The following is a 22202-nucleotide window of genomic DNA, read 5'->3' on the forward strand; positions in this document are numbered from 1 at the left end:
AATAAAAACCAGGGAATAGGGTCATGGCATGTTTCTGGCAAAAGCCATCAAAGCCAAAAGCTATAAGGACAGGAGAAAGTCTCCCGGGGCCCAACTGTGCGAGCATAGCCATCCCGACCATGTGCTGGCTTGCAGTGATAACATTGTGTGCTGAGGTTGGCACTCAGTCCAGGTGAAATCACAAGAGGAAAAGCTTCCCACCCCGCGCAGCCTCAGCGATCACATCCACAGCTCCTCGCCCGCTTACTGCCCCTTGCCACACTCCACCCAGCTAGCCCTCCTGTGCCGCAGGGGACACGCTGCCCTGCCTGGCTTTCCTCCACTGTCTTGGGGTAGGGCTGGCTCCCAAGTAGCCATTGTGTTTCCTAGGAAGTAGTGTTACAGCAAGTACCTGCTCATACCGGCTGTGCACGAAGGCCCAGAGCCTCTGCTGGCAAATATTAACATTGCCTCAACCTCCATCTGCGTCAGCGGTCATCTTTCCAGCGCTGTTCTCTGAAGTTTCTAGTGGTACATTGCATCACATGCACACTCTTGGCCTCTTGGCCTCTGCCAGTGTTTGTCTGTGGGGAATAAGGCAAGAAATGAAGCAAAAGCCTGGCATCATGGGAATATAGTTTTTCCACAAAAGAATCAAAATGTCCATTGGGGGGAGAGTGAAAGAACTCATTCCTGTTTCGCTCAGAAATATAGGAGAATAACTGTTCAAGGTTTAAAGTTTGAAATATATGACAAGCCATAGATGATGGTATGCAAAGGAATGCCTTGGCTTGGCCAGAGGAGAATTAAAGTAACACTGATAAATGAGGATTAATACCTCTTATGACTGAGCACCTCAGTGGACACTAATGAAGCCTTATTTACTTTAGGATATCACTGCAGCATAATCCAATAAAAAGGTGAACCAAAGACTCTGAGTTCAGGTGAAAAGCCTGCATCTAGCCCATGTCCTCTTCTCCCAGCAAAGATGGTGCCTGGTTGTTCCCGATGGGGACTCTGACTTCTCCCACCCTGTACAACCAGACAGCCAGACCCATGGGTGCCACCACGGACAGTGGAACAGTGCTCTGGGATGAGAGGCTGGTGGCAGGGTGGGGGTGGGGGCAGCTCCTCTTTGAAATGTTGGTGCTCAGTTCCACCATCCTCAGTGGTCTTTCAGTGGTGGAGGTGGCTGCCAACGTCAAGGAGTGGGAACAGGGTAGATGGTTGCATGGGAAACAGGAATGAAGGAGGAGCAATGCTGCTTACTGGCGCAATAGCATTTGAAATTTAAAGAGGGAGAGTGATGTGCTTTGGCTGTTCGTAGGCTGTTCGCACAGAGCAGGGTAAAAAGGAGTAATGCCTTGGGTTGAGAGGGGATGCCTTCTGCTCTTGCCGTGAGGTCCCAACTCTCAACCCCATAGCAGCCAACAGCGAGCCAGCTTCCGACTGTAATGCCAGGAAGAACTGCTGTGATCATCTAGACCCACACCTTTGAAAACCTGGGTCAGAAGATGTGGCAGAAATCCCTCCCATCTCTGCAAGGGTCTACTTTCTGACAAGAATCCAGCCACAATTTAAAAGCCTCCTGTGGAGGATCCTCCGCAACCCTCAGTGAGTTCTTCTCGTGGTCAATTACAGACAATGTTAAAAAATAGTGCTCTTTTTCAGATTACTTTTTTTTTTCCCAGTTTCAAATTCCGGTTTTCGGATCTTACTACCCTTCAGTCTGCTAGACCACAGAAAGTTTGTTCCCCATGTTAGTATATATAGACACTGAAAAAAGTTAGCCTTCAGCTTTCCCTTTTCCCTTCAACTCTGCGACCTCTTTCACTGGAAGGCACGCTTCCAATTCTTTAATACCCTCGGGTATTGTCCCTGAAACCTCTCCCATCCAGGAACCACCGACAAAAGCACTAAATAGAGTACATGGGAAGTGACTGTGTTAGTGCTAAATGACACATGCACTCAGCCTCTCCTAGAGCTATTCATCTTGAAGTTATTTACCGAAATCTGCATGTGTTCCCCCAGCTACAGCATCATCCTGGAATTTTGTTGTCAGCCAGTGAGCCACTCCAGCCCCTACTTCTTCCCTGTCACTGCTTCCCGACACAAACTTGCCAGCTGATAAGCATAGCCTGTATTCCTTATTCTTTGACATGTGACTTATAGCAGCTAATGTTATGCTTGGCCCCATCTTTCTGAGTGATCCAGACTATTGCAGTAATGTTGTGGGTTTTTTTGCTAGCTTACTGATTTTTGAGTCATTCCTACTGATCACTGACTGTTTTGCTGTCTTTCAGATCATTGATGGTAGAGGTCAATAGTACACAGCCACAAATGACCAACTTTACAATGCTTATTCCCCTTTACAATTACACATCTTCATCCTTTTGGAGGACCGACACGTTTCCTGTAAAGTTCTAATGTCTGTGTTGCAAGAAACAGCAACAACAAAGATCTCTAAAAGTACTATACCAGCACTATCTATTCCTGGCTCAATCTTCCTTGTGTAATTTGATTGTAAGTGCTTTAAGGTAAAGTTACCATTTTATACATGTTTCTGCAGGGCCTACCACAAGTGGGCCCCTAATTAAGAAACAGTAGTCTACCTCTCTGCCTGGGACACAAGCAAGTGATTTACAATTCTCAAACTGCTGCTAGGATCTTGTCGTTCAGAGATGTAAAATTTCTCACAGAAACACAGGAGGGTGAGTAAGTTGTTCTCGAAGTGTCTGTGGTGCAAGTCCCTGATCTGGCAAAGCTTACGCGCGTGCTTAACTTCATCCTGTGTCAGAGGAGCCAGTCTCAGTGCACAGTAAAACACGGGCTTTCTGCTTTTGTGGGACTGGGCACCAGGAAGATGCATGCAACAGGGAAGGTGAAACAGGTTAGACAGTCAAAGCTTTTCTTTATACTGTTGTAAATACAAACATCTTCTCATATCTTCTTTTCAGTTGTTAAATACAGAAACACAGGATTGCATTCCCATGCCTGGTTGCCTCAGGGGCAGTACACAAATTACACAAATTGCAAATAAGCACATATATGGCTTCCCTGACTTCCAAGGTATTTTTGAAGCTTAACTACTTAACCCCTAATTATACCGACACTGGCTGGCTAATGAATGAGGTGAGGCAAACCCTTGGCTGGTAAGATTCATGATGAAAAAAGGTGGGTTATTCCATCCCAGGGAGGAGAAGGGCTCATGGGTCTGGCATCTCACTGTGCAGATTTCCCATCTGGGACAGAGTCCCAGTAGTCTGTATCTACAGCAATGTCTGATCTTTCCCATGTTATTGTGGGACCACTGTATAAGAAGGTATGAAATCCCATGGTTTTGCTCAGAGTAAACAAAGGGTCCAACTGACACAGATCCTTCCTGGAGAGGCACTTTCCCTCACTGTCATAGCTGACTAATGTGAGAACAACCTACCTCCTAGAAGATTCCACCTTAGCTATGAGGGACACTAGTTTCTTGCATCATCCAAGCGGTTTGCCCAACCCTGTCAGACACACACCAGAAGGGAAGCTAGCGCACTCCAGGCTGCTCAGCTTTGGTGCTTCTGACTGAGAGCAGAGATGTGGTTATAGGGTGAAACAGTAGTCATTGCTGTCAGGAAATACAGCCTTTGCAACATGCTACTGGATATTAAACTTTCAGTAACCTTCACTTTAGTCTCTTGACTAGGACCAGGAAATACAGAACAGTGTCTTAGAAGCACTTCCAAGCATCAACACCCTGCATACTCTGCACCCCAAGGTATAGCTGTGGCCTATGGTGACAGACCCATGAAGATTTTTAACACAAAGAACCTGCATGCCAACAACGGCTTCGGAGACCCAAGATGCAGTACCATTACATTCAAGTTAGCAAGACAGGTGGGGATAAACAAAGCATCCACGACTACTGCATATGGCACTTGCCCTGTGATCCACGAAGTAAAATAGCAAATACATTCCTTTGGTCATATATTCCTTCACATTACTTTTGGGAATACAGACTTACTCAGAGATCTGATACAGAGGATCCAGACCATGCTACAGCCACAGCCCCCAGTATGAATCCAGGATAGTTATGTAGGGGATAAATTCTGCTCTCATTGAATTTGGAGAGAGCAGCAGGACTTGGGGACCCATCATTTGTGTACTTGTCCCCGCAGAGGCCCTTAGCCTAGGTAGCTGAAAAAATACAGTATTTATGGGGTGTATTAAATGGCTGGGACATTTCTACATTGTACGAACCACTATCAATACTTCTCCCACCTCTCCCTAATTATTTTCTACCTCTTTCCATCTCTCTGTTTTTTGACTCCTTCCCCTTTTTGTTTCCCTCTGCTTTGGCTTGACTGGGTTTTCATTTCTTCTTTACCCCATGACTCTATCATCTTTGATGTTATCTTCTTGGATGATCCACACCAGCAGTACTGGGTGCTCCTTTCCCCCCGGACCGATGGGCTTCATCCCCCTTAAAAAACATATCCCATTAATATGAGGCCTGTATGGAAAAGCAGACGTCTCCTGATTACTGTTAGATCTTTATTGCTTCATACAGGAAGAGCCTGTTTATAGCCTGGAGCCTGTGAAGACTTCTGGAATTTGAAATGCTTTCTCCTTCCATTTTGAGGGCAAGCAGCTGAAGAGACCAAGAATCCTGCCTCCCCTCACAAATATCTTGGCCTTCCAGATATTGACCTTACCTTTAGATCCTGCAGCTCAGCAAATGTGCTATCATATATCCCAGTGTTTACCCAGCCTATGCAATCTGATAGGCCACCTATATTGAAGAGGGTGATTAACGTTTAAGAACGGATGGGAGGTGACCTTCCACACAGACATGATATATTTTTGGAAGGGCAAGGCAAAGTCAGAAGGGCTTACTAAACTCTTTGATCATTTAAGCTTCTGGTTACCAAATAACCATCAGTATCCTTTCCATAAACCCATTTATTCTTAGTAACATGAATCCCCATCCCCACTTCTGCAACATTAGCATCTACTCCTAAGCTACATCTTTCCTCCCAGCTACACCATCATCCCTCAGCAGCTCCAGTAATCCATTCCCCAGTGCTCTCCTTTTTCTGATTGATGACACATCATGTGTCTTGCTTACTGCACCCTTCTCTCATCTTCCACAGCACCCCGGTCACTTGATGTGAGCAAGCAGTAGGCCACAGTTTGAAAACTGCTACTTCTAAGTCCCCACAAAAGAATTGTAAGAGAATCTACTTAGTTCATGCATTTCTCATCGTTTCTCTCATTCCCCTGTCAGTTGTTACATGCACATCTGCTGCTAACTAGCCTCATTTTTAGCAAAGTACAGCAGGAGCTAAAGAAATCTAAGTCTGGTGGAGTTATAATATTAGAAGTACTCCCACACTTCCATTATCTCCATGTCCTGCTTTTTATTTTCTCTATTCCCTTTTTCTTCTCCTCCTTTTTTTTTTTTTGCTGGCATGGTGAACTGTTACACTAGGTCTGCAGCAAACACAAGCTGGTTAGTGCTGAGCACAGGAGCAGTTCAGCTGGTAGTTTACATCCCCTCATTGCTGCACATGGACAAAGAGTGGTGGCTGGCGCTGGGTGCCTCCGAAGAGCACCAGCAAATATCAGCACCCTTAAGGGATGCCGCATAGGATGTCCATGGGAGAACACTGACCGAGGGCATGACTTCAGGAGGACATGGATATCTCACACCGATCTGTAGCAGGGGTATCCGTCTCAAAATGGGACTCACCACCTTGCTGTCTTTCCTGGTCTAGGTACATAATGCGGGGGGGATGGGGTGGTGTCAAAAAGCACTCCAGAAAAAAAAAAGATAGTAAGCCAGGCTGGTGGTGATGTGGCCCAGTAGGCCACTAATTAGGACATTTTACTGGAATGTGGAAAAAAAAGAAAGAAGTCAAGTTCAACACTTTCTCCATTTGACCTCAAGTGTCATGGGCAAATGGCTCTGCCCTTCAGGAGCACATTCTAGGATGAAATTCACTCAAGTATGACAAGGAAGCTCCTTAAAATTTCAAAGAACAATAACCAGACATCTAGATAAAGTGCAAATGTAAGTCTTGGTCTTACATGGGCAGATTGCCAGTGGGACATAAAGGAAGTACAGTCCCACTTTTTACCACCATGACAGCTTAGCCTAACATTACATACACTTCATTTCATATGCTCTGCTGATCCACTGAGCAAACTTCAACATCATAGCTGCCTCCATCTCTACAAACAGTGGATTTTAGAGGTGAGGGGGCTAGATGCTGTTTCCCATCCTCCAAGAAAAGAAGGAAGTTAGATGGGTCATTTACCTCCTGGTCTTAGACACTGGCCACAACACACACTTACTTTCTCTACCAGCCCTGCATTGTGCACCAATTGATCTTGTATGCCTTCTCTGAAAACCTGTATGAGATCAGGCCTGGCACAGGGACAGATTGCTTATGGGTCCCAGTGGACTGAAGCAAGAGCTACATATCAAGTTCCTCAGGCTATTACCAAATGCAGACTTTGGGGACATTACTGACAGATACCTCATACTTCCAGGGTAAGGTGGCATCAGCAGTGTAGGGAATCTAAGTACTGGTCTCAAGAGCTAATGGCGTGTGCAAGGTGGCACACTGGTACTCAAATACCTTAACAATATTCATTTGCCTAACTCCTAGGTGGGCAGATAATCAGTATTCATTTCAAGGGGAATTAGGTGTTGTGCTCCTGATCCTGCCTAGTGTGAACAGGGTCAAGGAAAAAAAAAATGTTGAAGTGCAGGAAAAGAAATTTTGAAGGCATGGAAAGAGGCATAAAGGTGAGCAAGCAGATGCAGAAAGAGTCAGTAAGTGATTAAACACCACTTAGGAAGACGGCAAGTGTGAGGGGATAGCAGACAGCCATGAAATGAGGACATACAGAGTCCCCATGAAGAGGCTAAAACCTGATGGAGAAGCCACAGGAGTATGAAGCTGAAGAATGACAAGGGTAAGGCAGCAGAAGCTGGGAGGGAGGAGGCTGGGGATTGCAAGCAGCACTGCAGTAACTGAGGACAACTGAGCTTTTCACTTAGACAGTGTAGGCAAAAAGTCAGATTTTAGAGGAAAAACTGGTGAGATCTGACAGGTCCATATGCAAGACAGAGCTTGGATACAGTAAAATGTGCAGTAATCTGGATGTCACTGTCAGGGAGAACAGCGGAAGTGCTGGGGGTGATGAAGAGAGGTGGTCTTGGGAAAAGGCCCAGGTTTCCCACACATCGAGTTCCAGATGTTGGTAGGGGATGATGGAAGACTGGAGAAATAGGGAGACACTGGAACAAAGAGATGGTAGTACAAGATGTTGGACAGAAACAAGAGAAAGAGAGCAGAGGGGGAGAACAGTTTAGAAGCACAGGAAAGATCAAAGCTGGTGGGGAAAAAATTGGGGACTCCTAAAGGTGGCTGGGGCAACACTAGATATTCCTGTGAGAACAGCTTTGGGATTATGATATTGAAAATAAACTTCAAGGTATCCAAGCAAGTATTGGAGAGGAAGAACTTGGCAAAGATAATGTGAATACAGGGAATGTGGAAGGAGTTTCTCCATTCTGCAAGTTTGCAGCATGTGGAAGTGATTACAGGGATGATTACAAGACTAGCGCTACATAAGAGATACAGGATAATAAGATTTAATGAATAACATAGTACAGAGTAGAGCTGTAGCCCAAGAAGAAAAAAATGTGCTGAGGGCTGCGTAAGCTTATTTTATGAATAAGAAGGAAAAGTAAAACAGCAAGTCAAATTGAAACTTTTCATTGATTTCACTGGAAGTTTCTGTTGTTAATGATAATTCCTTCCTCTAAAGAAGTCCCTTGTTTCACCTTTCATCATTTAAAATGGTTGGACCAGTGAAGCTGAAATCAAATCTTCAGCCATGAAAAAAGTGAAGTACTTTGGCTCCAAGTTCTTTGATAAAATCTTCAGAAGTTTTTCTCCAGCAAGGAATTTTAGCATCATGACTTTTCTCTCCAATTCACGGAGAAGGACACTAAGACTAGGATCCGTTTTTTTTTTTTTAAAAAAAAAGAAAAAAAGAAAGAAAAAAAATCATTTCTTAAACATCCAAATTTCTCACTCAGAAGGAAAATTCTTCTTTCAGCCAGTTCTATGACAGGTTTTGTTGCTCCTCTCTAGTGGCAAGATAGTGTACACCAGTTTGGCACCAGCTACAGGTTCCAAAAATGACATACCTGCTCAGTAGTTGCTTATCGTTTTATATTCAGGGGTCCTTAGTTCAAACCCATAAAGAGGAGTCTCCCATGTGTATCACTACAAGTTGCTTGCCTGTAAAAAAAAATTAAAAATAGCTTAAAAAATTGCTGTGGGCTTACAGGTAGCAGTTACATGTTGAAAAATAATACCCTCTTTGAGTGATAATTAAGATTTGTACAAGAACTACTTAGGTGTTTAATACCAGTTAGGTGTTTAATACCCCAAGAGAGAGAAATAAGTTATTTCTGGAAAAAAAGACAACAAAAAACCCTGTGCATTCCTTCCCGTTATCATAACTCTATTGTTTATAGCTCTGGCTACTAACATACTGCAACCACTTCAGATGGCTTACTTTTCCAACGCCACTAGGTACTGAAAAGTAACAGCTATCCCAACTTCTGCAAACCCCTATTCTAACAGAAAATCCATGTGCTGCCGTGCCGGTCATATCGGCACACCTGGTGCTCCATAAACCTAGGAGGTTATTCCGCCCTCACCTTGTCTCAGATTAGGGCCGCTTCTTTGTTACCTTGCTCTGGACTGGAGTCCCACGCTGGTTGCTTGACTGCAAGCGATTCAGCCTCCCATGCTCTGCAACGTTTTCTGCGGAGCTGCTCAGGAGATTACACCGGCGATGGCATTTTATCAGCACTGCTACGAGGTGAGCGCAGACACGATAAGGAAGCGTTAAAAGTCAACGAGGTGCCATTGACAAGGATTGAAGCTGGGCTCACGCTTCCCCACCGATCATGTGTGCGCTGACGCTGTGCAGTCCAGTCGCCTTCTCACCAGCTGCTGCTTTGGCAGGCGGCACCTTTCACCCTCTCTTTTTGGTACGCAGGCTCCTGTCTAGCCAGCCAGCTCATCTCCATGGGAAGCTGTCACAGCATCAGGCCTGCAGGGAACAAACCTTTTCTTATGAAGCCCCTGCAGGTTCCCTAGTGAGCATTAAAGAGATTTTTCGTTGCTCAAACACGCTGATGGAGGGGTAGCCTGGTTGCTTCAGTTCCTCCCCACTATTCCCTCCCAGAGAGGAAAGATCTGCTCCCTGAAGTGACTGCTTTCCCAGGCAAGCGTTTGCACGTGCTGCCTGGAGCAGAGCAGAGCGCCCAGCAGCATGCCTGGCATGCACCCCACAGAGATTAGCCCCCTGCACAGGCAAGTCCCAAGGCTTGGGAAACCTGCTGTGACTAACAGCTTGATTGGGACCTAAGTCTTTTTCTACCAAGTGTTCAGGGGCAGGTGAAGAAGCTTTTTCTTTTGTGCAACCACAGTCCCCAAGCTGGAACCACAGAAGCAGCCAGCAAGCTGTAGGCTTAACCACATCACAGAGCAATACGTGCTGTTTTATAATACATGCTGGTTTAATACAGGCAAAACATCCTGGCTCCATCCTTGCCGTGGTGATCATTGACTTCACACAGCAACAGCAGAGATAGCCTCAGTGGCCACAGGCTGATCAGAGGGTTTCAAAACAACCTGAAACTCAGGAATCTCTTCCACAACCTACATAACAAGGATCCACACATGTACCAAGGACACTAAGGATGCTCCCACTGCCTGAGCTACCACAGCTGAGGCCCAGCGGCTCAAGCAACGCTGCTCTGGAGAGCAGCCAACTCGCCAGAGCACCACTAACAGGCTCTGGCACACAGCAAACCCCTACAACCATTGCAGTGAGGTAAAGGACTCCATTATATTCCCATGGGGCAGGTGTGCTTGTCACAGCTGTCCCCTTTCCCAGCTGGTGCCACTGAAGTCCTTACCAGCAGCCTCAGCACAGAAGCCCAGGTCTGAGAGAAATTCTCTGTTCACTTCCAGAGAGGCCCTGCCTGTGTGAGGTTGAGATGCACCGAGCATTTAACCAGGCAAGCTGCATCTTGCCGGTCCGCTGGCACCCTGAATTTACGTTCACAGAGAGAGGAGAAAGAGACGCTTCTTGGTGTGTGCTTGCTGGAAATCACCTTCTGAGATATCTGTGCTTTCTGTTTCCCCATCTTCATAAAGATGCCAGAGGCAAGAAGAGTCTTTCCCTACTCCTTGAGATTTAATACAAAAACACATCCCACCGATGCACCTTGCAAGCAGTAGGCAGCACAGGCAGAGCCCCCTGCTCGCTCCCGGGAGAGCAGGCAGGTAGGGATTAGGGCTGGGAGCACGGTGTCAGGGCCAGGCCAGCCCTCCCCACGCCATACCATGCTTGCGTTGGCAGGCACCGCTTCCCGTGCTGTGCAAAACAGATCTGAGGCTCCCAGGAATATCGTTAAAGGGAGATGTTTCTTTCCCAGAAGAAACAGATTTCCAGTCCAGGAACTCCATCTAAGGCCACTTCGCTGTGGATGTTGCCCTGTTTATATTTGCACAGGGGGGAGAGGCTGTGACAGTATCTGTAATGTGTATCACTGTAGGGATATCTGAAAGCAACAGTCACAGGCTATGTGCAGTAAAGGCCCCACTCAAATACCTAGTAGATGCTATTTCAGCTTAATCTGAAATTATTTCTCCATTGTCTGTAACTTCTATTTCTCCCTCCAACCCCACCCCTCAGGACAAAGGCTTTGTCCAAAGACAGGACTGTGCCTCTGCCAAGTACCACGCTGGGAACCTCGGGAGTTTTTCCTGCTTTGGATTCTTCTCGTTTACATATTTTTTTTAAACACCCCCCTCCCCCTAACTAGGGCAAAAATACAATCCCTGAACCAAAAGGTGCTGCAGAACAATGGGCAGGAGGGGCCCACAGAGGTGGGTAGGTATACTGGTGTACATGGGGAGAAACAGATGGGTATCACGGGGGCCCTTCATGCCAGCACCTCCTTGGCGGCTCAGAGCAGCCACGGCTGCTCTAGCCTACAAGCGAGGGCAGCGCGGGCGGCTGCCAGGTTCCCCTGGTGCCCTCTCCGTGGGGGACACAAACGCTCGGCTCTCCGTCCTCCCTGTCTCCAGACAGGAGCAGGCCTGCGGGATTGAGTGGAGCATCCCTCCCCCTGCGACCCTGCCACCAACTGGGCTTCCTCCCTGGCCTGATGGTGCTCCGCGGCCCGTGAGACCAGCCTTTGCCGCGCGAACGTTCTCCCTCCCTTTGCCACTAGAAAAGCAGAATTCTTCCAGAACTTCAGCACTTTTAGAAAGGAAAAGAAAAAAAAAAAATCTGAGGAGAAAAAAAAAAAATACTTTGAGAATAGTTTCCTTCACCCAACGTCCTCTGGTACAGTGGGCCCTGTGGCTGGGCTGGGTGTCCCCCCACTAAGTTTACAGACTTCGGCAGCGCTTCCATGGTGTCCCCCCCAAAGGGAGCCACGTTTGGCAGCCCCCAGCAGCCACTGCCCCAGGGCACAGCCGTCCTCGCCCTGGGTCCTGACTGGCACCCTCAGCTCCTGATGCCTCTGTGCCACCAGACCTCAAGTGTTTTAGTCGGGGACCTAGCAAGCTCCTCATGGACCTAGCAAGCTCCTCATGGATGGTGGTTCAATGTCTGCTCCCAGCCTCAGGCAAGAGCAGCAACTTGGCAGGTCTGGCGGGCTTCCCCCCAGCACTTTCACAAGCAGTCGCCTTACCTTGTTTGAGCTTCAGGGAGTTCAGTTTGGGGTGAAGGGTAGGTCAGCTCTTATCTCATATCTACACGCGCAAATGTAACCCTTACCAGTTCCCTTTCCAGCTCTGAGAGTTCCTGCCCTGCGGCACAGCAAGGACCACGCTTTCTCCCTCTGCTGAGGCCTTTTAGCAGGAGACGAGCAGTGCCAAAAAGCCACAAAGATTTCCTAGGGACCCCCTAGCCTTGAGAAAGATCCTGGGGGCATGTCTGACCTTTCTCCTCTGCAGCCTTTGACGCGGGGCTCGTGGCCAGGGGAAGGAGCAGAGCCACAGCTGACCCCAGTCCAGGCTTGTGAGAGCAGCCCTGGGGTGATGCTCAGGGATGACAGGAGCTGAATGAAACCCCCACGCAGGACCCTGCAGGCCCTGTGAGATGCAGAGATTACAGAAAGCCACCCTGGCCCCCTTCTCATTCTGGAAAGTGTTTCTAGTGCAGCTGAGGTGGATTCAAGAGCTCGAGCTACAGGATCTTGCAGTTTGTTTAAGCAAATACCGCTTTTGTCAATTTTCCAGATGTCTGTTCGCACACAGACTGTCATAGTATCCTGCCAGGGCTCCAAACATTCACCTATGGAGAAATCTTCTGGGAACATGTGCCTGCATCCTTGCCTTACCTTCTGACTATTTTAAGACCAATCACATAAATATGAGCCCACATGGAAATGTAGGCGTGAAAGACTGCGCTCTCCAAGGCCTTGCAGATGTATGTGACTCAGGGAGCCCTGCTTAGACCACTGCTGCCTTGTCCTAACCACAGCGCATCGCTCAGCTCAAAGTCCAAACAGGCAAATTGTATCTATACCCCTCACTGCTGGAGGCTACCACAGGACAAAGACACCAAAACTGAGTGGGGCTGGGTGGGAAGGGAACAGCGGAGCAGGCAGAGACAGTTGGTCCTGTCTGTTTTCTTTCCTTGAAGATAAAAATTTACCCCAGTCAAATGAAAAATCAGGAACAATGCAGGAATTTTAAAGAGGCCCAAGCTGCCACCTGACTCAGCGTCTAGGCAGGATATCGATTAGCGAGGCTATTCTTTATTCCTCTGCTATTGTTTAAGACTGGCCTCCCTCATGACAGCAACAGGCGTGGGAACACAGCAGCTTTGGTGTTAAAACATGCTTTTATCACTGAGCTGAGTAGAGGGGTCTCTGGGAACCAGAGATGGTGTGTCTGATAGTCAAGGAAAGGCATTCAAAGCGAGAGCCTTATTCTGAGATCTCTAAGGCCCCGCTAACAACTCTGAAGCACGCCAATACGATGCAGCACATCCCCAGTCCAGCATTTCTTCTGAGTTGTATTCAGGCTCCAGCGAGTTCAGAGAGGTGCAGAAAGAAAACATCTCTGCCTGCTAAAAAATCTTGAATCTTTCCTTGAGCCCCAGTAGCTGCTGTGATGGCTGTAGGTCCTATAGCCCTCACATGTCCTATAGACATACTCACCCTGGTTTTAAACAAGCCAGACTGGGTTCTGTAAATGGTGTGGCACAGAACAGAGAATAGGCTCGCCACCCATGTCCTTATCCCTCCTCTTGAGCAGGTTTTGCTAGCCAGGTTGGGCTCCAGCCTGCAATAGCTACCACAATAACGTCAGTAGGCGAGGGCATCTCCTCCTTATTCAACAGAACCAAACAACTGTACAGTGGCATGCATCGTTGCCACTTAAAACTATCCAGGTGCCTGCAGCCTACCAACAAACCAAGACAAGTCCCTACCAAATGAACTGACAGACAGTTATACAGTTTTGTAGTAGCTCCAGGCAGGAATAAAGCAAAATCTTTGGTTTCCTGGTAATTCTTGATGCATTAAAAAGCAACGCACTTGTTCTTGAACGCATCTGATTTGACTGAGTAGGGGGCAAACAGTGACCACCAACCAGGTTTTCAGCCAGCCAAAATATTTCTGGCTCCAATCAGGGCTTTACAGCTGGCTCCTGATTTTATATTCTCTGTAGGTTTGTTCTGCATTTGCAACAGAATCTTAGATGTAACCACCTTATATATACATATGGTGGTCTTTGTTTTCATCTACCCTTAAGATAAAATAAAAAAATTAAACTCCTTCAGGCACTGACTGGACAAACATCAACATATTAATTCACTTCAAAGACACCCCAAACAAAAATGCTCAATGCACTGCTGAGTGGATCTCCAGACACAGGGCATGTTCTCTGTAGACACTAGATATTCATTCCAGTATCCAGAAACACTCTGCAACATTGCTTCATGTGTCTGTTTAAGAATACAAGTTTGGTAATAGTGTGACTGCACCAACTTTTTCTGCAGGCTTTCATGCTTCAGTTCCATTCTTCCCATGCATTTTTCACCCTCCCAAAGTTTAAAAGCAGTCAGGACTCAGCCAAGATTCTCCTCCCCCAGTCTGTGACGAACGGACAACAGCGCTAAACTCAGATGTTTTTTAATAGGCGATAACCCCGCTTCTGCAAGAACCATGTTAGCACACAAATACTGTTTTTCAAAGACGATGGACGTGTTATCTCAGGACTGGTTACTTATACTGTCTCCTTGCCAGCTTGTACTCAGTGCCTAGCACAGAGCAAGACACGTGCCAGACTGGGAAGCTGAGGCCCAGAGCCTGGCTCACTCCGCCCATAACTCTGCACTAACCTGCACACCAATCCAGAGATAAAAAAAGTAGCTACTGCATCAGCTCATGAGCTTAGCAAAGCTGTCAATTATGTCCTTATCCACATATTTGGGCAGTCAGGAGTTGAGGAATCCATCATCTTACCCATTACTCCACAGTCCCAAAAGCAATCCAATAAATGCAGCAGGTTGCAATTTAGGGGACAGCTCCACTCTCCTTGAGCTCAGTGGCATGGTCATATTTTCACAGCTTGCTTTCTGACCTTCTTCCTCTTCCAAACCTAGCTTGCTCGCAGACAGTGAAGGTCCATCCTTAACTCACAAGCTAACAGGACTAAGGCACAGCTTCCAGTATGATCCCGCTATCATCAGTACTGTTGAACAGTCAACATGCTCCCTGGCAATTTCTCTCCCAGGATGTGCTGGCCTGATGAATAACGGCTCCTACAAGGCAGCATGGACAAAAGCACCCTGTTTGGGGTCTGAGGGAGGGAGAGGAAAGCCAAACGGATATAAGCTGTGCCATGTCATTTGCTCTCAAGAGCAGCAGAGCAGTCTCTCATCAATATTAAGACATTGTCTTTTCGCCCTATATTGATCAAATCCCAGAACCTCTGGCTGCAGCAATAAGCCCCATGTTTGGGCAATCATGCCTCTCTTGTCAGGGAGCTGGTCACAATAATGCTTCCTACAACTTCTACTATGAGGAGTTAAGTTTATTCAGGAGCCTGGAGTACTTAAAGATTGATATGCTTCCTCTTCCAATGCAGCGGCTCATACTCCTCCCATGAATTTCACCTGCTACCACTCTGCTTTGTTTGCTGGCCGTTTCAGATTACTCCATCACAGGAGTCCAGGCTGCAACCCCCAGAGGACTCGGGGCATGGTCTCTCACAGAGAAGGAGGGATGGCTCTTCAGAACTGCCTCAGAAATCCCCTGGCACATGAAAAGAAAGATATGAATCTATGAAGCACTTCAACAATTGTTCCCTAACTGGAACGGGAACTCAGAGGCAAGGATAGTCTATGGGGACAAAGTATCCTCTGCCAAGGGAGTCCCAGTCACGGCACAATCTTCCAGAAGGAAGCAAACAAATCTGGAATGCAGGTGCCCATTTTTTAGAAGTCTTTGCCGGTCATGAAAATAAGTGTTGATACACTTTTCTAACCAGGAAAACTCAAGCAACCGAAATAAAAAAGCTACTCAGACAGATCTGCACCTAGAAGAGCAAGTAACATGTATTTTTAAACATGCAAGACTCTTCCTCAGTGAGCAATCTGACCCCCCAAATTAGGAATATTATTGATGCCATGGGGCATATGTGCTGGTGTATAATATCACTTACCAGATACATGCATAGGTGGATAGATACATTTCTGCTAGTTGTGAATTTGGTCATGTTCTTGTCCCTATCCAGGTCACTACTATATATTTTAAACAGCACCTGTGCTACAATATGCTTTGGGATATGTCCCTTTATTAATTTTTTTCTGTGTTAGACTGGCAAACTACTTCAGTAATTTCCTTCTTTTTACTTGTTCATGATCTATAACAAAGCTTCCTCCTCAAACCACTTGGCCTCCTAAATAGCTTCATCTGAGAAATTTTTGAAAAATCAGATTAATAATTTCTCCTTTTACTACTTTTCTTGATATGCTGAAGAAATCCTGTACACTGATATGATATACCTGTATAGAAGCTGCTGCACTGACCTCGATCTGCTACAGACCATCTGCTCCCAGCAACTTATAGTCATAGCATAATTCAGGTGGGAAGGCACATCAGGAGGTTTGAACTTCTTGTTCTTTAACTTCATCAGCTGAGACCAGCCTTCGTTTTTGACACTGGTTTCCGCAGCAGTTCATCTTTACTACCAGTACTAGACAGACTAGGAGTCTAGCCTGGATTGTGGTCTAGCCTGGAAAGCTGAGGAGTGGTATAGCTCAGGGGGCAGCGTATTATCAGATGATAGAGCAATTTGGAGGCTGCTCTGGGTAACGCTAGAAGCCTCAAACAGTGCCAGATCTCAGAGGGCTTTAAGATGGCTTAAGGTACGCAAGTGGTGCGTTTTCTCTGCTGTGTCCCCATTCTCCTTCACTGCAGCTTACAACCCAGTCCAGAATTAATTTCTCCATATTAACCACACTTACTATGTCACTACCTGTTCCAACAACTGGAAATGCTGTAGGGCATTTCTGACCATCACCAGCTGGGTTCAGCAACTTGGACAGGAGGTAACAGCAGAAGGCTAAAGGAAGCAGAAGGTCCAGAAATTTCCATCTTTGGAGATCTCTGGCCATTACCAAGGCCAGAAAATATTAATGTTGGCATCACATTAAGTTTCTTCAGCTCCATCTTCTTCTTTTTTCATAGCTGAACCATCTCATAGCTTTGTTGCACTTGGAAACAAAATGTCAGTTCCCATCCAGTTCAACACCAAGCAGATTGCCTGCACAAAGCAGGCCAGATACCACTCCACACGTCACCATTGACCTCTGCATGGATTCTTGTAATGCTGATCTATTTGCTTACACAGCTGCAGGCTACTATTTCACATCACTTTGATAGCTGAAAGATAATCTTGTGTCACTCCTGTGCTGGAGTTTCCATGTGGGTCCACTTTCCAGAGTGGAAAATAATTCTTTTTAACTATAATGAAGTAATTTGATGATCTTACAGGTCTTTTCCAACCTTAGTGATTCTGTGCATTTCTCAAGGTATCTTTTTTAATGCAAGGATGATCACACAGTTCTGAGCAGAGGAGGAAAAATGGAAAGGATTGCTTGGGTGGAAGGAAAGTTGTGTGACCTGGACTGGAAAGAAATTGACTGGAAGACTGGCTTGGATTTGCCCAGACCTATCAGATAAAAATGGGAGAAGAACTTCTCTCAAAGGTTGTTGGGATGGGGCTTTAGGGAGCGCAAGAGAAAGCACCTCATGTGACCAGTACAGGCAGCCAAAGGAGCTCCAGGAGAAATGTTTAAGTCAGGTTTAGATTTACCCTGGATTGTGGCGTTTGGAGAGTTCTCCAGCTCTTAGGAATCTGATCACATTAAAGCACCAAGAACTACTCTCAAGGCAGTGTTCCTCATGTTTTCCAAACAGTTTGGTAACTGCAAATCAGTGCAGATCTCTCAGCTCAGTAATTGTGATGTTGCCTCAGCATTCTTCTATCAGCATACTTCAAAGCCCTTTAGATTTTCTCCCCAAATGCAGCCATCCATCCTCCTCCAACAAATCTCAGACCTCACTGATTATTACCAATAAAATTATTGATGTTAGAAACGCTGATGCAGGACGATGAAGCTATTTAAGAACATTTTACCAGATGTTAGTTGAGTGATACTGCATCATTTCATGCAGCACATTGCAAAACCTCTTTCTTCCCTGCTGTGTTAAATTGTTACTTTCCCTGAGAGAGAAACGTGGTTCTTCACCAAGCTGGCCTGAGAGGAAAGTGGGGAAAGAGTGTGGTAACAGCAGACAACATCAAGGCTTCCCATTTCCCTATTCTCTGCTTCTTGTGAGCAATCTTGCATGGCTTTTAACCACTGCCTTTCATATCCTGAAGTGATCTTTCAGTGGGCACATCCTGTGGTGTCCCTGGTTTGGTGACAACACTCCTAAATACTGAGTGCATTGTCAAAAAAATCAGTCTTGGGTTCCTCTTGGTCTGAAAGAACCAATTTACTTTTCTTCTTCAACAGGCATAGGATAATTATAGGAAGGCCCCACATCATACCATGTGGGTATCACATGCAAAACCCATCTATCCTACTAACGTGCATTGCTTAGGCATCTCTGTTTCTCACACACACAGAAAGCCAAAACCCATCATCCCCAACTAGGAAAAAAATTGTGTATTATTTTAATAGCTATTTTTGTCATATCTCAATTGGGGTGGGGGGCAGTTTTTAAGGAAAATAAATTTCAGTTTTCTCACCAAGAAGCCAAACTCTGTATTTAAGTACAGAACTGCAAGATTCAGCTCAAAACCAATGAATTTATAGCTACTTCAACTTGTTTCAATCAAGTTTAAATATCTGTTCCTTTTCCAGTATTTTAAGGAAAACAATAAACATCAGCAAATGGACACAATCCTGTCTGACATCAGTTACTGGTCAGATTTTATCACCAGGTTTCTGCATGAGCTCATACAGGGGTCTTAACACAGTGCAAGCCCACTTTGGTATCATCTGTCAATCACCAAATCAGAGAGATGAAAAAACAGCAACCCACAAAAAAAACATCTCGGTACAAGCTAGCAATTTTGTGTATAGTTTTCTGCTAGGTGTCCCATGATCACACTTCATCTTTGCCTCCAGTAGTGTTACAAACAAGAAGCTACAGCATGCAAAGGACCCAGTGAGAATGCAGTGCCTGGATTTATATGGAGCAGTCAGCAGTTAGGATCAGAGCGGAGTGCATCGCACTACATATGAGGAGCAAGGGGAGAGAATGAAATGAAATTAAATGGGAAGCCAAGTGGGGAAAGTCCTACGGTTAGGCCATCGGCAGGACTTCAGTGCTCAGAAAATTTCCTAGCCTACTCCCCGTAGCTTTAAGCATGAACATAGCTTGTGGCCACCTGGAGAGCCAGCGTGGCTCTTTGCATGGCCTCGGCTGGCTGCTGCGGAGAAGCCAGGGCACTCGCTTCCTTGCCTTTGTGGCTGTAGGTGACTAACGCACACCTGTTTCCTCTGCAGGCTGTCACCTCTTCTGGGCAGGGGGAGCTGCGAGAAAAAGTCGAGCAGACGGCGTTTTACCAGGAAACCCAGGTGTCCAGAAACACAATTAAGGAGATTTGAATTGACCAAATACCTCACCCTTCCAGAAAGCAAAACTGGATACAAACCTTTTCCAAGCTTCCTCTAATAAATACTCAGGACACCAGGCTGACAAGCGTAGGTGCCTAATGCATACCCGTGAGCCTATTTGCCTTCATGCAGCCACACAGAAGGTGTAGCATGAAGGAGCAGGGCTGCCTGCTTCCCTCGCACTGCTCAAGTCGACCTCATGGCACACTTTGGAAAGGGAAGCCCCTTGTAAGGCACCTTCCCTGCACGCTGTGCACCACAACATTGCTGGCAGTTAGTCTAGCTTGTGAGCTCTTGCCAACGAAAGAAATGTAATTTTGTTCTATGTGCGTACGCGTGTGTGCGCACATGCACGCTTAGCCCATGGATAGTTGGTCTTCTAATATAAAATGCACCCTTCGAATCTGCTTGGGCCACCAGTGTCCTCCTGCCCCCTCCACTTGCTGTCATTTGCATTGTTCATAGAAGGCTTCAGAATCCAGCCAACACACATCACAAAATTGGTGGGAAGAACCATTACTCATAAATTTGTGCAATTAATTAAGTTCTTGATTTTGCCCAGGAGGTCATGTCTTGAAATGCTTTCAGACCATCACAAAAGAGAACAAGCTGGCTGGAAGCAATATGCACCATCTGAGAATCCTCCCATAACTCGGGCTGTTTACTTTTCAGTTTCACTCACCACCATAAAAAGCATATGTCTCTCTTTCCTCAAATCCTTTCACTGTTTCTTCCTTTGAAGCTGACTTCCAGGGAAAACTCTAGAGATCTTGGCCTTCAGAGCAGATTCAAGTCCTGATTTCTCTTCCCCCTGTGGAGAATGTATAGAGCAGGCTGAGGTCCTTCTACCCCACAGCAAAGCTAGCTTGCTTTATGATGAGATGTGTGTTGGTGATTCTTTCCACACCGGCAATATCGCTTAAGCAGCCTTTTTCTGAAGCCTCAAGCTTTAGAGCTGGGAGATCTCGCAGCAGCACAGCTATCTAACCCCACCACGGGACAGCACATCCCAGCAACTGGGTGCTGGCACTGGCACCACGGGACAGCATGTTGCAGCCCTCTGGGGTGAGCGGTCCCCCAGCATCCATGTGTCCAGCCAGCTAGTAACCTCTGTCATCCCAGAAGTTTCTGAGCAACCATATTGGCTCCTGGTAGAAAAAACAGGAGCTTCAACAATCTACAACATTTTCCAGTCGTTGACATTTGTACACAGAGGACCTTTACCCACACAAACGGCCCCAAGCCGTAACTATATCAAGTTACTCACATGACCAAGTCTTTGCAGGATCCCAGCCTCAGGGACTACCGAGAGCCCAACAGTCCTGAGTGACTGACAAAAAGACTCTCACAGCTTACATTTGGGGTTGAAACACTACTTACTAGAACAAAGTGAGAAGTAAGTGATACCAGTCCAGATGACACAGATTCCAAATAAGTGCAAATAAAATATTTTCCATTGCCAGAACCCCATCATGTGATTTGCATGTGGCATCCCTTACAGCAGGGGCGATTGAGAAGTATATCGACTAGCTGCTGTCTGCCTCGGAATTCCCCCAGCAAAGCTGGCCTGGCTGGCAATGTAGGGTGCTTAACTTCCAGGCTATTAAATCTCATTGAAATCAATGCAACTCAAGAATGTACTTAAAATTAAGTAAACGCCTACGGACTGTAATGAACTAGGATGCTGCACTGCTCTGTGTGCTTCTTTGGCTGATTTGTTTACCAAGGAAATGTCTCAGAGGGACAGAAATTAAAGAAACCTTCTAAAAGCTGTAAGAATACCTTAAATAAATGCAAGATTGTTGCATTTACATTAAAACTACCAAGTTTAAGATGCAGTTTCTTAGGCCCTTCCAGAGATCATGCACTCACTTTGACCCTCTTATAAACATCTAACCTGGATAAATTAAAAGGAACATATAAACTGAGATCTTCTACCACTTGCCAATACAAGATGCATTATTGCCCTAGGCCTCCGAGAAAACCGTACCTTTGCATTCCCGCTTTTAGTTAAGCTAATGAGGAGAAGAAGGAAGAGAATTTTTGAGGTGGGCTCTTCTTCCTTTCATCTGAAAAGGTTACCGAGTTGTTCAAAGCTTGTGTGCACAGCTCTGTGGGCTCAGTACCTCTCAGCGCCTGACTTTCTAGAGACTACTACTGCACCGTTGAAAGGAGAGGTGAGTTCTTCCTATATGCTCCCTGGAAGCAGGTTAAACACTCAGTTAGCAGAGAGCCCTCTGAAAAAGGGATATAGCTTTGCATTAAGCAGAGTTTGTAAATGCTTCTCAGTTACTTGTTTTATTCTCTTCTTGTTTCCTTGCAAATGATGAAACTCCTTAGACAGGCTCAGGCAGCACAGACACTTTCTGCTTGTGAGTCTAATAGTTTGGCTGTCCATTCTTCTCACCAGCCGCATGCCAGCGTGTTTTCAATGACTTAATGGCACTGCTACTTTGGGGTAGCTGAATGGGGAAGCAGACTGCAGCTGCTTCTGAAGGATATAAATATTTTTTACAGATGGGGGGCTCCCGCAGTCCAACAGGATCAGGGACACCTGGGCTCCATTCCTGGATCTTCTGCAGACCTGCCGTATTGTTTTGCTCCTTTCAGTAGCTCTAAATGAAGACCTTTTCCTGCCAAATTTGAAATCTTAGGTGTGAGGCTTCCATTTGAAAATTTAAGCCACAATAAGGAATTTGCGGTGATGGGGCTAGCCTATGAATGCAAGCCCAGGCATTCATTTGATAACAAAATCCCACGAAAGCCATTGCACTGGTGAACGCCACGAATGGCTCACAGGCCAAACTTACTTGTCCCATTTAACAGTTAGCCATCTGCTCCCTTCAGATATTATTTTATGGCTTTCCTTTGTTTTCACCAAGGCCTAAACAGGAATGAAATTGTGAGTCTTGTCGCTAGCCCTTTTAAATAAATAGCTCTGCCATCGCTCTAATAAGTTTGACAAGTTGGTCCCAGGC

The 22202-nt window shown here is 46.1% G+C and overlaps 1 protein-coding gene across 6 annotated transcripts in view; it reads right to left on the reverse strand.

Annotated features, from left to right (window-relative positions):
* GJA8 (gap junction protein alpha 8) overlaps positions 1–22202 on the reverse strand; it is a 53234-nt gene that overhangs the window by 24826 nt on the left and 6206 nt on the right. Inside the window, exons 3-5 of one of the 6 annotated variants that reach the window (XM_059817315.1) lie at positions 19907–20035; positions 8192–8285; positions 392–563 (exon numbers count right to left, since the gene is read on the reverse strand). The gene's annotated coding sequence lies outside the window, so the exon portion shown is untranslated. Of the gene's footprint in view, positions 1–391; positions 564–8191; positions 8286–8710; positions 8784–19906; positions 20036–21214; positions 21238–22202 lie in introns of those variants that run through there. The other 5 variants (XM_059817331.1, XM_059817296.1, XM_059817322.1 and 2 more) reach the window with 5 other exon arrangements.

This window comes from Gavia stellata, chromosome 1 (assembly GCF_030936135.1).
Source record: "Gavia stellata isolate bGavSte3 chromosome 1, bGavSte3.hap2, whole genome shotgun sequence".
Classification (NCBI taxonomy): Eukaryota; Metazoa; Chordata; class Aves; order Gaviiformes; family Gaviidae; genus Gavia; species Gavia stellata.